The sequence below is a fragment of the Lactuca virosa genome, chromosome 7 (assembly GCF_052849685.1).
Source record: "Lactuca virosa cultivar CGN04683 chromosome 7, Lactuca_virosa_CGN04683_v6, whole genome shotgun sequence".
Lineage (NCBI taxonomy): Eukaryota > Viridiplantae > Streptophyta > Magnoliopsida > Asterales > Asteraceae > Lactuca > Lactuca virosa.
The window spans coordinates 185,141,740-185,159,176 of record NC_136432.1 but is presented as its reverse complement, the minus strand read 5'-3'; the positions used below and the strand labels follow the sequence as shown (position 1 = coordinate 185,159,176).

General features: G+C 38.0%; 1 long non-coding RNA gene and 1 pseudogene across 3 annotated transcripts; one reads left to right on the top strand and one right to left on the bottom strand.

Moving 5' to 3' along the window:
• Positions 1-3,835: 3,835 nt before the first annotated feature.
• Positions 3,836-16,327, bottom strand: LOC145125836 (uncharacterized). Of its 2 annotated transcripts, XR_013716169.1 has the most exons (3): positions 16,154-16,327; positions 16,020-16,068; positions 3,836-4,009 (listed from the first exon to the last, which is right to left on the bottom strand). It is a non-coding gene; the product is annotated as an uncharacterized LOC145125836 (long non-coding RNA). The 2 variants fall into 2 exon arrangements; XR_013716168.1 differs by having other exon boundaries at positions 16,020-16,327.
• LOC145124981 (receptor-like protein 6) lies at positions 7,239-15,427 on the top strand (annotated as a pseudogene). Its single transcript, XR_013715750.1, has 3 exons — positions 7,239-9,387; positions 14,530-14,910; positions 15,259-15,427. The product of XR_013715750.1 is annotated as a receptor-like protein 6 (transcript).
• Positions 16,328-17,437: the final 1,110 nt, after the last annotated feature.

Genomic DNA, 17,437 nt, shown 5'->3' with positions numbered 1-17,437 from the left:
CTGCTGAGTACGCAGGGTGTACTCAGCCTGTTGACCATAGCTGACCTTTGACCATTTCTGACCGTTGACATTTTGATAAAATGGGTATTGGTCAGCTGTTTAGACTAGGAAGGGCATTTTGGTCATTTGACCACGTTAGGGTTTCCCTTGGAGCTTATGGTCCTTAGGGCCCATTAGTTGGTACTTGTTGGGCCTTAGTAAGCATAATGGATTTGGGCCTTCCTTTTGGGCTTGGGTGTTTCGGTTCTTGTTGGGCCATCTGAGAAAAGGAGTTTTGGACTAGGAAAAATGGTTAGACTTTAGGGTAAGGCCTATGCAAAGGGTTTAGGTCCAATTTGGAAAATTAGGCCAAGTATGGGCCTTGAATGGATAGATAGACTTTGGGCCTTTTTGGATTGTAGGTTTGGGCCTAAGGCTTGGCCCAAACTAGGACAAGGGTAAAATGGTCTTTTTACCCCCAATAATGGACTTATGGTTATGGATTAGAACCCAAATGCTAATTGAGTGTTGTTTTGGTATTGATTAGCTCGGGGATTCGTTGGACCAGCAGCCATGGATTTTGTATGAGATTCAGCAGTCGAGGTGAGTTTCCCCACTGGGTTTAGCGGGTCTAAGGCACCAATGTCGGCCCTTGTATGTATGTTAGGATGCTAGGAGCTGCGTGACCCTTGCATGTAATATGTGCTGCCATGTATACCGGGCAGGGCCCGATGTCGGACAAGGCCCGATGATTAAATCGTATGCTATTGTTTATGATCATTGTATGTGTTAGCATGATTATGTGATATGTATTGTATGTGTATAGTGGACGGAGCTCGATGTCACGCGGGGCCTAAGAATAACAGATCTGTATACCGAGCGGGGCCCGATGTTGGGCGACGACCCAGTATGTTATTTATTATGTATGGTATGGGGTAGTTTGGGGACTCACTAAGCTTTGTGCTTACGGTTTTCTGTTTATGTTTCAGGTACTTCTGGTTCCAAGGGGAAGAGCTCTGGTTGACTGCATCGCACACACCACATGGATTCTGCTTTTGAGATATCACTCTGATTGTTATGATGTTTGATACGCTTATTTTCATTTGGGTTGTATATATAATGTTTTTGGAATACCGTTTTATTTAAAATAAAAATGAAAATTTTGGATCATGTTTTTGGGACATTTCAAAGAGTACCTACTGACAAGTATCATGGAGGATTCCTTGAAGTAGTACTGTCAGCATAGATGATCCTTAAGGTAAATCCTTAAGAATAAAGAAGATAATGGGGATGTGAAATTGGGTTAATTGTTTGATGATTAAACATAATAATTATATTATTTTGGGTTGAAAACCCTATGTACTCAACAAGTTTCCTAACCTGACCCACTCAGTTTATTGTATCACAGGTAGCGATATTAAAGATACATTATGCTGAGAGATTCAAGGAGTATTATGCCACTAGTTTAATTACTGTAAGACTTGTAATATTTCGTTATACTTATGTTTCTGTATTGACGATGACATCCCAATGTTCTAATATAAATAAAATACATTTTTCGGAAATGCTTTAAATATCATTATTATGTTTTCCGAGAACAAATTCCGCAATATTATTCCTCAAAGATGATACTTTGATTTTAAATAAAAATAAACAAATCGATTTTTTCTGGCCGTGAAATTGAAGATGTTACAAGGACTAACTATAACCGATTGAGGGCCCAATTTGTGCACCTCCAACTAGTCCATCAACCGGTTGGACTTCATAATGTTAATGTTATAACTTTTGTAATCAGGAGACCCTTAATGCCGTTCAAGAAAAAAAAGTAGACCCTCCATAACCAGTCTCTAGCCCATTTTAACCGGTTTATTTAAACCTGAAATTCTTTAGGTAGTTTGTTGACATTTATTCATATGACTTGATTTATTGTGGTTTGACACCCATAAACAAGTTTAGTGTTTGGATATAAGAATATTAAAAGCATTTATTGTCTTAAAAATAAGTTTTTGATAAGTTATTTCATACTTTGGTGCCAAATAAGCAAATCCAATTTTTTTTAAACTCCATTTTGACACCAGTTAACCACTAGTAATCATATTTACAAAAAAAAAAGTTGTTTAAATAAGCAAATCCCAAACACCATTTAATTTACTTTTTAAGTAAAATCAATAATACATAAGTTTTGAGCGGTCTTATAGAATTGTTTATATTCTATAAATATCTTATTGCCCATTCTAGACGTTTGTTGGAGCCCCACTGTATTTTGTCTTCATTATTGTACACTGTGTCATTATTTAAAAACTTCCATGTAAAGTTGATATTTTCCAATATTCTTGTCATTATACCACTTCAAATACAAATTTCCAACAATGTTGTCAAACAAATATGTAAAGATATACACCATTGTTGTCATTATTTAAACTTTTCCATGATCAAAAGTCGAGTCTTTGTTGGTTTTCAAAGTTCCAATAGAATGGGGATATGTAACCTGCATAGTAGGTTATCTATGATAATAACATCATGTAGAATAATATTGTCGTTGTTCCAGAAAAAAATGATAATGACATGTATGCAGATTATTGGACTAGAAAACACAACACGGGGACGAATTCCTAGGATTTGATTTGCATAAAATATCATAATACAAATGATTTTGGACATTATTATAATCATACATACCATAATTTTTTCCAAGATGTTTTGTAAAAGAACAACCAACTATACAATCTACAATCATATGCAAGGTCGTTTAGAAGTTTGTGTCTGAGTAAACATTAATCATCCGTCTTTAAGGTGTCAAAGGTTTTGTTGTTGTATTTGATTCTTCATCTCATCAAAAAAATATAAACTGTTTGAGTGGAAATATGATTTAAGATCTATTTAATATGATAATAACATGTGCAAATTAATACAAAAGCCCTTCATTTTTGCTACAACTTTGGAAAAACCCTTCATTTTTGCTACAACTTTGGAATTATCTTATATATCACCAAATAGCATATGACGGTAGTGATATAAGGAGTTGTTGGAAAGGATCCCTCAACACAATAGTTTGATCAGGGTTCAACTGATCTAGATTTAGAAGTAGATTAGGAGTGTGAATTAGTCGTTCAAAAAATATGCTATACATACATGGAATTAAATTGTAATGCTAAAAACAAGAAAATGATAAACATGAGGATTATCCATACCAAATTTTCAAAACTTGGACTAAACAAGTGTCTAATGACCGAAACTGTAATTTACTCTAAAATTTACATTCATAACATTTTTCACAAAGATACTTAGTTTTTTTTATTTAGCACAAATTTAGACAGAAGAAAAAACGATCATTTACCATCATTTAGATATTTTATTTAGTTAAAAAAAGAAATAAATTCTTTATAGCTAGAACACTTCATCCAAACAAAATCATTTATCTGGATAACACTTCATAGAAATACGAAAAAGATCGAACCCTGAGCTTCTACTTTCCACTTTCCACATATCAAGTTTCTAATTTTTTTGATGCAGTCATCAAATGACAGAAGGTTATGAAAATCAAAACCGAAGACCAACTAAAGGTAAAAGTATATATACTAAATTTTTTAAAAACATAACAAGAATAACCGGTTGTCTTTAACATTCCAACTTGTATTAATTTCAGAAAAAGACAATAGTAATTCAGGTCATTTAATAATTTAATTTTTGATTATTAATACGCAAATAAACGAAGTTTTTTTCGTTGTATTTTGCTACAAAATTTTCTCTTCTGGTGGTATTTTTTTTTCTTTGGCTCTGTTAGTTGACTCTTCAGATACATATTCACGTTCTCCTTAATTTGCTCAAAGCCATGTGACATCTTATCTAGGTATGGTGGAAGGTAAAAATTAACTTGGAGATCATCTATATATAATGAACATTGAACATTGAATATTACACATCCACAAACAACTGAAGTATCAAACCTTTCTTTCATGGCTCCATATATGAATCATGACTTCAACTTGTTGCAAACCATCTCCCTTTTATACTTTTTGTTCACACTCACCTGCATTGGATCATCCCTATGTTAGGAATTGAGACCGGGTACACGCAGCGGAAACACACTATCACACACACAAACGAAACGAGAAAATAAAGCAAGAAGGAACACAAGGATTTTACGTGGTTCGGATTCGGTGTAAATCCTACGTCCACGGGCGCAACTAGATTTTATATTAACTCACTATAAGATTACAAATGGTAATATCACTCAGCACTTTTGTTGTTCTACGCTACATCGCTCTTCTTACAATTCATATATATATATAGGAGAGAGCCGTAAGCCTTTTTCTTTTGTTTACACAAATTGCCGCTATATTTGACTAGAATATATATATGCCGCAAAGTTTGAAAAAAGAATGCGTTGATTTCTTTAGCCGTCCAAAATAGAGCCGCCGTCCACTTCAATATTATTAAACAATTGATAGTGCGTCCAATTCAATATTCAATTGTTTTAATTTACAAGTTTCATTTATGGCCCTTGAATTCTTAGGAACTTGTCAATTTATTCAAGACTCCATAAATCTTAACAATCTCCCACTTGGAGGCTTGAACAACTTTAGTTTTTCTCCGCCATTCAACTCTCAATTACTCCAGTAATCTTAAAAAACAACCAAGTCCTTTTAGGCTTCCAGTTCCAAAGAACAAGCTAAAACTTAGTCTGATTTCTCTAGTTGCAGCCGCCCCTCATCATCAATTACTAGAAGGGCCAGTTGAAGCTCCCACTAGCTCCAACTCAGCCGTGGCTAATCCCGCCACCAACTCATCCTCTGTCTCAACCGGTTTGGACACTCCACCAGATCCAGAGATACACTGAGGACCACTAACACTCTCCCAACTTTGCAAACATTCAACAGGAGAGAATTTTTCAGTCTTAATCTTCAAAACCCAACGGCTCTTTGTAACTGTACCCGAAACACGTCCCGTGCTCCCACTGTCACAGAATCCCCTGAATGGTTTAGACTTTCGAACTCATTCAGCTAACATCTCTTTGGCTCCAGAATTCATGTTTGCAAAATGAACTCTCTTAGCCGTAGATTTAGCGAACCAGATTTTGTCTTGTTTAACAGGGACGGTCATACTTCCCTCAGCAGGTACCTCAACCATATACAATGACCCACACTTCATACCACGAGCAATCACCAGATCACCATTGACCACCCTCCATTTACCACTACCAAACCTTACTTCCAGTCCTTGTTTATCCAGCTGACCAACAGAAATCAATTTCTTCTTCAGCTCCGGAATCACCCTGACATCCTTCAGGCTCCATGTAGTTCCCAATGAAGTAACCAAATCAATATCTCCCATGCCCGTTACCTGAAGCATCTCGTCATTTGCCAAACGTACCTTTCCAAAATCTCCTTCTTTTAGATTCACTATCGTTTCCCCGTTGTCCATGGCGTGAAACGAAGCCCCTGAATCCATGACCCAAGAGTCTACATAACTTTCCATACTGAGTAACAATGCATCATCCTCAGACACACTCTCATCAGCGGCAATGTTTAATTCTTTCTTTGGACATTGACTCTTAACATGTCCCACCTCCTGGCAGTTCCAGCACTTCACATTCTTCCTAGTTCTAGATGAACTTCTTCCCCGACTCCCACTGCTTCCACTATTCCTGCTATTCCCTCTCCCTCTTCCGATATTTAATAACTCAGAAGAAGAAGATCCACCTTGATTCTTGCGTCTGATATCCTCGCCTAGAACCAAATCTCTAACCCCTTCAAAAGTCATACCACTGGTCCCCACGGAACTCGTAACAGCAGTAACTGTTCCGGACCAGCTATCAGGTAGAGAAGCTAGTAGCAGTGATGCTTGAGTCTCGTTATCAAATTTAATTCCCACAGATGATAATCTGGACAGAATTGAATTTAGATTGTTAATGTGAACCGTAACTGAGCCTTCCTCATTCATCCTTGTAGTAAACAACTCCCTCATCAAGAACACCTTGTTAGCCGCCGATGGTTTCTCATACATATTTGACAGAGCCTCCATCATACCACGCGCCGTGGTTTCATTCATGATGTTGAAAGCAACGCTCTTCGTCAACGACAATGTAATAACCGCCTTGGCTTTCTTGTCCTTTGAGTTCCACGCATCTTCAACAGCTTTTTCCATTTTCTCCGGTTTGTCTCCGAGTACCACGTCCAAGTCTTTCTGACATAGCAATGCTTCTAATTGCATTTTCCACCAGCTAAAATCAGAACCGTTGAACTTTTCGATTACAACCTTGTCTTCAGCTATTATGACAAACAAGAGACAAATCAGGTACACTCGTGCGTGATAAAAAAAACGATCGTACCCTCCAAACCTTGCTAACCAGGCTCTGATACCAGTTGTTAGGAATTGAGACCGGGTACACGCAGCGGAAACACACTATCACACACACAAACGAAACGAGAAAATAAAGCAAGAAGGAACACAAGGATTTTACGTGGTTCGGATTCGGTGTAAATCCTACGTCCACGGGCGCAACTAGATTTTATATTAACTCACTATAAGATTACAAATGGTAATATCACTCAGCACTTTTGTTGTTCTACGCTACATCGCTCTTCTTACAATTAATATATATATATATATATATATATATATATATATATATATATATATATATATATATATATATATATATATAGGAGAGAGCCGTAAGCCTTTTTCTTTTGTTTACACAAATTGCCGCTATATTTGACTAGAATATATATATGCCGCAAAGTTTGAAAAAAGAATGCGTTGATTTCTTTAGCCGTCCAAAATAGAGCCGCCGTCCACTTCAATATTATTAAACAATTGATAGTGCGTCCAATTCAATATTCAATTGTTTTAATTTACAAGTTTCATTTATGGCCCTTGAATTCTTAGGAACTTGTCAATTTATTCAAGACTCCATAAACATGATGATGAATGCTCAGCCTTGTTTCAGTTTAAGCAAAGCTTAATTCATCAAGATGACGAAACGCTTTGTGGTGCTAGTTGGTTTCAAACATTCCACTCCTGGAAGCCCACCAGTAATGGATCAAATGCTCGTTTTGATTGTTGTTCATGGTATGGGGTGGAGTGTAGCAATGACCATGAGTATGGTCATGTGATCGGCCTTGACTTGAGCGGATGCTCTCTTTGTGGGCATATCAATTCTACCAGCACCCTCTTCAGCCTTGTTCATCTTCAAAGCCTAAACCTTGCCATTAACAACTTTGTTGATTCTCAAATCCCATCTGAGATTGGTCATCTAAATCAATTAAGAAGCCTCAATCTCTCTTATTCTGGGTTTAGTGGTCATGTCCCGAATGAGATCTCAAGGTTGATGCAGTTGTCGTCTTTAGATCTATCAGGGAATTCACTAAATCTTCACAATCCTAGTGGCTTCAAGAACCTAGTGCAAAACTTAACAGGACTTGAAGAACTCCATCTCTCAGGTGTTGACATTAGTTCTTCTGTACCTCATTTCTTGGCAAACTTTTCTTCTCTAAGGTCAATCAGGCTACAAAACTGTTTGCTTCTAGATGAATTCCCTGCAACCATTTTTCAGCTACACAAGTTGAAAATTCTTGATTTGTCATTCAATACAAACCTCACAGGTGCCTTTGGTGAATTTCGTAACAGTAGCTCACTTGAACTTGTGAATCTACGTTATACAAGTTTCTCTGGGATTGTTCCAGAATCCATAAGCAATCCAAAAAATTTAACAGTCTTGTGCCTTACCAATTGCTCTTTCTCAGGGCCCATTCCAGGTTCACTCTCCAACATGAAAAAACTCACTTACTTGTCTCTTGGTAATAATAAGTTCACATGATTTGTTCCTTCATTGGAAAGTCTTTCGAAACTCATTCGTTTAGAGCTGAGTGATAACAGATTTGATAAGGGAGTCTTGCCCAACTGGCTTGGCATGATGGCTGAACTTAATGAACTGCTTGTATACGATATGGACATAATCGGTGAAATACCAGCCTTTCTTGCAAACCTAACCAAACTTAGTAAGGTGGCAATGGGAAGAAATTCTTTTACTGGTCATATACCAACCTGGCTTTTCAACCTCACCCAACTATCACAGTTAGACCTTCAACGAAATCAACTGCAAGGACCAATTTCAAGCTCATTTTCCAACTTGAAAAGTCTTCAATTTCTTGATTTTGAATACAATAATTTCAGTGGGAGTGTCATCTTAGACATGTTCCTAGGACTCAACAAGCTTGAAACTCTCGTCTTAGGTCATAACATGATATCATTAGTGGCCACCAACAACCACACCAGTAGCACCTTACCAGAACTCAAAATCCTAGGACTGTCGACATGTAACTTGAAGGAATTCCCTACCTTTTTGCGTTTCCAAAATAAAATGGAAGCCTTATTTCTTGACAGCAACAAGATTGATGGCATGGTACCCGTGTGGATCTGGAACAACAGCAAAGAAACATTACAGGTGATTGATCTTTCATACAACTCCATCGCTGGCTTTCATCAGCATCCTCAATTTCTCCCATGGAGACGTTTGGAAGGATTTTCCATAAATAATAATCAGGTCCAGGGGCATTTACCAATTCCACCTCAAACCACAGTTTCTTATGACGCCTCAAATAACAATATGACTGGAGAAATACCACCATTGATATGTGAAGTGAAATCTCTTCGAGCATTACTTTTGGCGTCTAACAACATGAGTGGAATTCTTCCTCCATGTGTTGGTATTAACCAATTCGTTGGTGCTTTTGGATCTGAACAAAAATAACTTTCATGGCGTACTGATGAATGTGTTTATGCATGGAAGTCTGTTGGAATATATTGATTTGAGCAAAAATCAATTTACGGGTCAGCTACCAAGATCATTGACAAATTGTACCAATTTAGAGTTTCTCTCTCTTGAAGATAACTCTTTCCATGACGTCTTTCCTTCTTGGTTGGGAAATCTTCCCAACCTGCAAATTCTCATGTTGCGGTCTAACAAATTTTATGGTCCAATTCAATCTTCGACGACTGTTTGGTCACAATTCCCTAAGTTGCGGATCATAGGCCTCTCTAACAATAACTTTAATGGTCAGTTGCACCAAAAGTACTTCCAAACATGGAATTCCATGAAATCCGTTTATGATGTTGAATCTATTGAATCGTTCACGTCCACGAAGCCATACACAATGACAATAATACACAAAGCTTCCAGAACAGAGCACCAACATATCCTAAACATATTCACGGCTATTGATCTCTCTTGTAACCATTTTGAGGGAGAAATCCCTCTATCACTCAAAGATCTTCGAGGCCTTCAAGCACTCGATCTTTCCAACAACCATCTTACTGGAGGTGTCTTGCCATCGTTGGGGTACCTTAAGAATCTTGTGGCGTTGGATCTCTCCCGAAACAATCTATCTGGAGAAATTCCTCAATGTTAAAGATCATCACTAGCCCAATAGAACAAATATTATCTAGAAGACTTTAGCTTGTTCTAGAACGCTCTAGAAGATTCTAGAACATTATGGAAGACTATGGAAGACTCCGGAATATACCGGAAGAGTCTAGAATACTCTAGAACGACATGGAAGACCCTGGAAGGTTATGGATCATTCTAGAAGACACTGGAGCAACCTAGACCTCTCCAGAACATGATAGAATATTCTAGAAACATATGGAAGCATATAGAGTATGTTAGATAGTTCTAGAGTTATCTAGTAGGTAGTAAGTGTATACTAGTATCTAGAACCTTCCTAAGAGGCCTATAAATAGGTGTGGAGCTCATTTGCTCCAAACCATCCAAGAAAGCCTCAAAGAGAGCAAAGTGTGTAGTAGTCTCACAAAGTGTAAGGTCTTCTTAAGTGTCTTAATAAAAGTCTTTTTGTTTCCCATACAAAGAGTCGTGTTCAACAATCTGGTATCAGAGCAAGGTTTCTTGATAGTGAGAACGAGTGATTCTCGTTGTATCGTGAGTAGTTTGTGACTCTGCAAGTTTAGTGTCGAAACTAGCTTGTTTGGTATTACCGAGGTACTGCCAACACGATGGGTGATCTCCAAGTCGTCGGAGGAATCAAGAAACTCAACAACAACAACTACAAAACATGGGAAACATGTATGAAGTCCTACTTACAAGGACAAGATCTATGGGAGGTCGTTGGCGGAAGCGAAACCACGCCTCCGGAGGAAGATGTTAATGGCGCTCTACGCAAATGGAAAATCAAAGCAGGCAAAGCAATGTTTGCCTTGAAGACCACAATCGAAGAAGAGATGTTGGAGCATATTCGGGACGAGAACACACCGAAAGAAGCTTGGGACACGTTTGTGATGCTTTTCTCAAAGAAGAATGATACAAGACTACAACTTTTGGAGAACGAGCTATTATCAATCTCACAACGTGACATGACGATTGCTCAATATTTCCACAAGGTCAAGTCGATATGTCGGGAGATTACTGAACTAGATCCGCAATCCGTCATTACAGAAGCTCGAATGAAGAGGATCATCATCCATGGACTGAGGCCGGAATATAGAAGCTTCGTTACTGCTGTACAAGGATGGCCCGTTCAACCATCACTTGTAGAGTTTGAGAATTTGTTGGCCAGCCAAGAAGCTATGGCTAAGCAAATGGGAGGCATCACGCTGAAGAGTGAAGAAGAAACACTCTACACAAGTAAAAGTCGGAGGAATTTCAAGCCACCTTCTAAAGAAGGATACAAAAATGCTGACAAAGGGAAGAGTCAGCCAGGAACCTCACAACCATGGAGATCTCAAAAGACCGACAATAAGAGTTCTCGGGGGAGGAGGTTCGAAGGCAACTGCAACAATTGTGGAAAGTGGGGCCACATGTCCAAAGATTGTTGGTCAAAGAAAAAGTCTGTGGAAAGCAATGTCGTAACTTCCAAAAAGGAAATAGAGGATGAATGGGATGCTGAGGCATTATGCGCCATAGAAGAAAACGAGTTGGCGCTCATGGCAATGATGGGAGAGCGTATCAACTATGAGAATGACTGGATCATTGATTCAGGATGCTCCAATCACATGACTGGTGATCAGAACAAACTACAAGACGTGAAGGAGTACAAAGGGAGTCGCATGGTACTTACAGCCAACAATGCACGACTTCCAATTGCTCAGATTGGCAAAACAACGATCATGCCTGGTAATAAATCTGACATGGTGTCACTACATAATGTCTATCACGTGCCAGGTATGAAGAAGAACTTGTTATCGGTATCGCAACTAACATCATCAGGAAACTACGTCTTGTTTGGCCCACAAGATGTGAAGGTCTATCGAGATCTTAAAATATCAGAAAAGCCAACAATGGAAGGACGGAGAGTGGAGTCCGTCTATGTTCTCTCCGCAGAGTCTGCCTATGTAGATAAGACTCGTAAGAACGAGACAGCAGATCTATGGCATGCACGGCTGGGACATGTTGGTTATCACAAGTTGAAGGTAATAATGGAGAAATCCATGCTCAGTGGCTTACCTCAACTTGAAGTTAAAACAGATGTTGTTTGTGCTGGATGTCAGTATGGTAAAGCTCATCAATTACCATACAAGGAGTCAAATTTTAGAGCAAAGAAGCCACTAGAGTTAATTCACTCGGATGTGTTCGGTCCAGTCAAGCAGACATCAATTAGCGGGATGCGGTACATGGTGACATTCATTGATGATTATTCGAGATATGTGTGGGTTTTCTTCATGAAAGAAAAATCTGAAACATTCTCAAAGTTTCTAGAATTCAAGACAACGGTCGAAGGAGAAGTGAGAAAGAAGATTCGGTGTCTACGCTCAGACAATGGAGGAGAATACACCTCGGAAGAATTCAATAGCTATCTAAAAGAATGTGGTATACGTCATCAATTCACATGTGCCAACACACCTCAACAAAATGGTGTAGCTGAGAGAAAGAATCGACATCTTGCAGAAATTTGTCGAAGCATGCTACACGCGAAGAATGTCCCAGGAAGATTTTGGGCTGAAGCAATGCGAACTGCTGCCCATGTGATCAATAAACTTCCCCAAGCAAGGTTAGGTTTCATCTCACCATTTGAGACACTATGGAACATGAAACCTACTGTTAGCTACTTTCGAGTATTTGGTTGTGTCTGCTACGTATTTGTACCTAGTCATTTACGTAGCAAGTTTGACAAGAAAGCAGTCAGGTGTATATTTGTTGGATATGACAATCAAAGAAAAGGATGGAGGTGTTGTGATCCAACAAGCGGAAGATGCTACACTTCAAGAGATGTAGTGTTCGATGAAGCATCTTCATGGTGGTCCTTAGAGAAGAAAGTATTACCAGACTCGGAAAATATTGAAGAAGTTTTAAAACAAAAGATGGGGGAGCAAACTGCACACATTTGGTCAAGTGTTGATACACCTGAAGATCCGAGCGACACTGATGTCATTGAGCAAGAAGTAACTCAAACAAGTAATGCCGGTGAAAGGGAGACGCCGCCTCCACAACTTCGAAGGACGGAAAGAATCCGAAAGCCTAATCCCAAGTATGCTAATGCGGCTATTTTAGAAGACGGTGTTAAAGAGCCGGAGACATATGAAGAAGCAATTAAGAATAAAGCTTGGCAGAAGGCAATGGAAGAAGAAGTTACAGCCTTAAAGCAGAATCAAACGTGGGAACTGGTACCAAGACCAAGAGATATAAAACCCATTTCCTGCAAGTGGGTTTATAAATTAAAGCGACGCACAGATGGATCAATTGAAAGATACAAGGCTCGTTTGGTGGCTCGAGGGTTTTCACAACAATATGGACTGGACTATGATGAAACATTTAGTCCAGTGGCGAAGATAACTACTGTACGGGTGCTGCTAGCTCTTGCAGCTAGTAAAGACTGGAAATTATGGCAGATGGATGTGAAGAATGCTTTCCTGCATGGAGAATTAGATCGGGAGATCTACATGAACCAACCAAAGGGATTTGAGGATGCAGTTAATCCCACTCATGTGTGCAAGCTGAGAAAAGCTCTTTACGGATTGAAGCAGGCACCAAGAGCCTGGTATGGTAAGATTGCTGAATTTCTTACCCGAAGTGGTTATTCAGTTGCACATGCAGACTCAAGCCTGTTCGTCAAAGAAAAAGAAGGGAAGTTGGCAATTGTGTTGGTTTATGTGGATGACTTGATCATCACCGGGGATGACGAAAGAGAAATCCATCAAACAAGAGAAAATCTATCGGTGCGATTCCAAATGAAAGAGCTGGGGGAGCTTAAACACTTCTTGGGGTTAGAAGTTGATCGTACAAAGGAAGGGTTGTTCCTCTGCCAACAAAAGTATACAAGAGATATACTTCAAAAGTTTGGCATGTTGGAGTGTAAGCCAGTATCAACACCAATAGAGCCAAATACCAAGATATGTGCTAATGAAGGAAAAGAGTTGGACGATGGAACGATGTATCGACAACTAGTAGGTAGTCTTATCTACCTAACTTTATCTCGGCCTGACATTGCTTATGCAGTTGGAGTTATGAGTCGATACATGCAAAATCCGAAGAAACCTCATTTGGATGCTGCCCGACGGATCTTAAGATATGTCAAAGGTACAATTGACTATGGTCTCTTGTATAAAAAAGGAGAAGACTGCAAGTTGGTTGGATATTGTGATGCTGACTATGCAGGAGACCATGATACCCGAAGATCAACCACTGGGTATGTGTTCAAGCTTGGGTCGGGGCCAATATCATGGTGTAGTAAAAGACAACCAACCGTATCATTGTCAACCACAGAAGCGGAGTACAAAGCAGCGGCCGTAGCAGCTCAAGAAAGTACATGGTTGGTACTCCTAATGGAGGACTTACATCAAAAAGTTGACTATGCGGTACCACTTCACTGCGATAACCAATCTGCAATTCGGCTGGCAGAAAATCCAGTATTTCATGCTAGAACAAAGCATGTGGAAGTGCATTATCACTTTATCAGAGAGAAAGTCTTGATGGAAGAAATTGAGATGCGACAGATCAAGACCGATGACCAAATAGCAGACTTGTTCACCAAAGGACTGAGTATTGGAAAATGTGAAGGTTTTCGTTGTCAGCTTAACATGGTACGAAGAATGAGGGCTAGTGCTGAGGGGGAGTGTTAAAGATCATCACTAGCCCAATAGAACAAATATTATCTAGAAGACTTTAGCTTGTTCTAGAACGCTCTAGAAGATTCTAGAACATTATGGAAGACTATGGAAGACTCCGGAATATACCGGAAGAGTCTAGAATACTCTAGAACGACATGGAAGACCCTGGAAGGTTATGGATCATTCTAGAAGACACTGGAGCAACCTTGACCTCTCCAGAACATGATAGAATATTCTAGAAACATATGGAAGCATATAGAGTATGTTAGATAGTTCTAGAGTTATCTAGTAGGTAGTAAGTGTATACTAGTATCTAGAACCTTCCTAAGAGGCCTATAAATAGGTGTGGAGCTCATTTGCTCCAAACCATCCAAGAAAGCCTCAAAGAGAGCAAAGTGTGTAGTAGTCTCACAAAGTGTAAGGTCTTCTTAAGTGTCTTAATAAAAGTCTTTTTGTTTCCCATACAAAGAGTCGTGTTCAACACTCAAGACTTGTTGCAACTCAACATCCTTTCCATTTTCAACGTGTCATTCAACCATCTTGATGGACGCATACCACAAGGGAATCAATTTGCTACATTTGAGAACGACTCCTACATGGGGAATCTACAATTGTGTGGAAGACCTTTATCCGAGGAATGTCAAAGTTCAAAGGCATCAAGGCTTCCCCCAACAAGCAATACGTATGAGTCTGAGTCTCTACTCCCAAACGAAATAATTGATTGGATATTCGTATCCTGTGGAGTTGGAAGTGGATTGGTTTTTGGGATTTTTATTGGGAACTTTCTATATGAAAGGTATCGTGATCGGTTCACAAAGAGGAAGGACAGATGGATAAGGAGGCCACTTCATAGCACATGGAGAAACCAAGGTACCATAATTCCTTTAATAATCTTACACCTTCATAGCAACTTTGAAGACAATAATTTGTGTTGTGCGTGGGGTCTCAACCCTCAACCAAATTGAAAGTGCTTTTTGCATTTCATCCAGAAAAGAATATGACTTTGAAAAAAGGGCTATTTTTTAAATTATTATTATTATTATTATTTTATTATTTTTTTACTTTAACGCAATCATTACATAAGATTAACCGAATACAATAACCATGTTTTTTTTGGAATACACATCTTATGATTGTTGATGAGTTACTTTCTATATATATAGAAAACCATGAGCTTACACCAGCATAAAGCTAACCTTAATTAGCATGTATTACCAGGTTCAGGAGGTGTGATAGCTTCACGTTCAAAGGGAAAGGAGAAGGTGTAGAAGAACTTCAAGGGATTTTAGTCTATTTTACTGTTAAATATATGTGTTTTAAGCATAAGACTGTGTTGCTTTCAATTGGATTTCTTCGAGTTATACTTTTAGTAGTTTATGTTGGCATAATCATGGACTCTCACATAAGCTACTTGCTTCATACCATGACAGTATGAGATTCCAATGTTTTGTTTTAATGAAAGATTTCCAAAAAAGATAAATATTATTATTAGTATAGAATATAAATATTTTTTACAATTAGATTAAGTTATAATGAAAAATGTTTAAAAACTAGAACGATTTATAATAAAGACTTAATTATATTTATCATAATACCAAACCACAAACTTTGACATATACAATGATACTAATTCATCCAAATATCATCAAACTCACAAATTTCTACCTCAAAGTTCAAACTTACCAACCACCAATTTATAGGCTAAAGATGATATACCAACTCAAAATGCATCAACTGACAAATATGTCAAAATGATTTCAGTAGAATTAACACACACCCAGTACTCATGTCTGATAAAGTTCTAGCTGGGAATGCAGTACCAAGAAGGTGTGTCATCCATTTTCTTTCATGGTTTTAAAAAATTTCATGAGCCTTAATTAAAATCCACAATGCCTTTGATTCGTTTCATAAACATCAATTTCTATATTAAATCAACTATTATTCATATGACAAACAACTCCCAAAATCTGACAAATTACCTGATCTCTTCTGGGTTGACTCCAAGGCTTGATTTTGGTTATATGTTAACTATTTACCATAAGTTTATCATCAATTTGAAAAAAAAAAGAAAAGAAAAGAAAAAGAACATCGCAATAATATCTTTTCAACATACCTTGCTCAACCGACTACTGTACTCTGATCCAGATCAAGCATTACCACTGATACAAAAACAGGTCGATTGCTGACCTATTTACTTCCAATTGCTGAGTAGTCTTCCATATCTTCGTTTCTCTCCTCAATCCAAGTCCGATGCATATCGATGTTAATGTTAACCTGCCTTCATCACTGGAAATATACGAAAGAATTGTGAGGTTGAATTTTCAAATTAGCTATTTATAATTTTGCATTTCAACAAATTACACATTGGTCCTCAAATTTGAATTTCATTCAATTAAACCCCGACGCCTTTTTATATTGTTACTTAATATCCCGATTAGCATTTCACACTTAATCAAGTCAACCACTTGTTTCACTATTTTCCACACATTACGTACTTTACTCCTTTTACAAATATAGGCGATATACCTATTTTTTACCCGTATTAGCATTTACTTTCATAGATTTACATACAATAGCAACATGCTTAATTTTTTACCATTAACAGAGTTATGTAATCCATAACAACATAGTTGCATCTTATTTGACATAATAACAACACACTAACAATATCTTAGTCATAAGAGAGATGTATTAACATTTGTTTACCGATAAGTTATATATAACATTTAGGTACAATGCATATTTTGGTAGCGATTTAGGGCTTGGAATTGTGGATGAGGTTGCAACAATGTCTTGTTCGACCATGGTAAAGCTTACCTTGATAGTTTCATTGCTGACTTGGTGATGAAAATGCTAAGAAGAAATGGATTAGATCATGGAATATGTGTTCTAAAGTCCAAGGTCTGATCCGTTTAAATGGTATGAGATTCCTACTTCAACTTACTTTTGTTTTTGTGCATGTTTAGTGGTGCTCACTAGAGATGTAATTGTACGTAGGTAGTGCTGGTGCACGGTGGTGCTAGATGGTACTTCAGGGGTTGTATACCAAATTTAGGTTGAAGATTTTTGTACATGTGGATAAGGAAACCTTAGACTTTTGAAAGTAGTGGCGAGTCTAGATCGTAAAGCCACATGGTTCACTATTTAGAGGGTGTTTGGGATTACTTTTCAAAAGGACTTTTTGAATTTTTAGCTTTTCCAAAAAGTTAAAAGCTTGAAAAGGTGTTTGACAATTCTAAAAGTGCTTTTAGAATGACTTTTGGCAAGAAGAAAAATGAGTGATTTTAAAAGCTAGAAATTGTGACTTTTTGTGACTTTTAGTTTTTTAGCTTTTGCTCCCTCAAAAGATAATCCAAACACATTTTAAAACCTTCTTTTGCAAAAAGCTATAAGACAA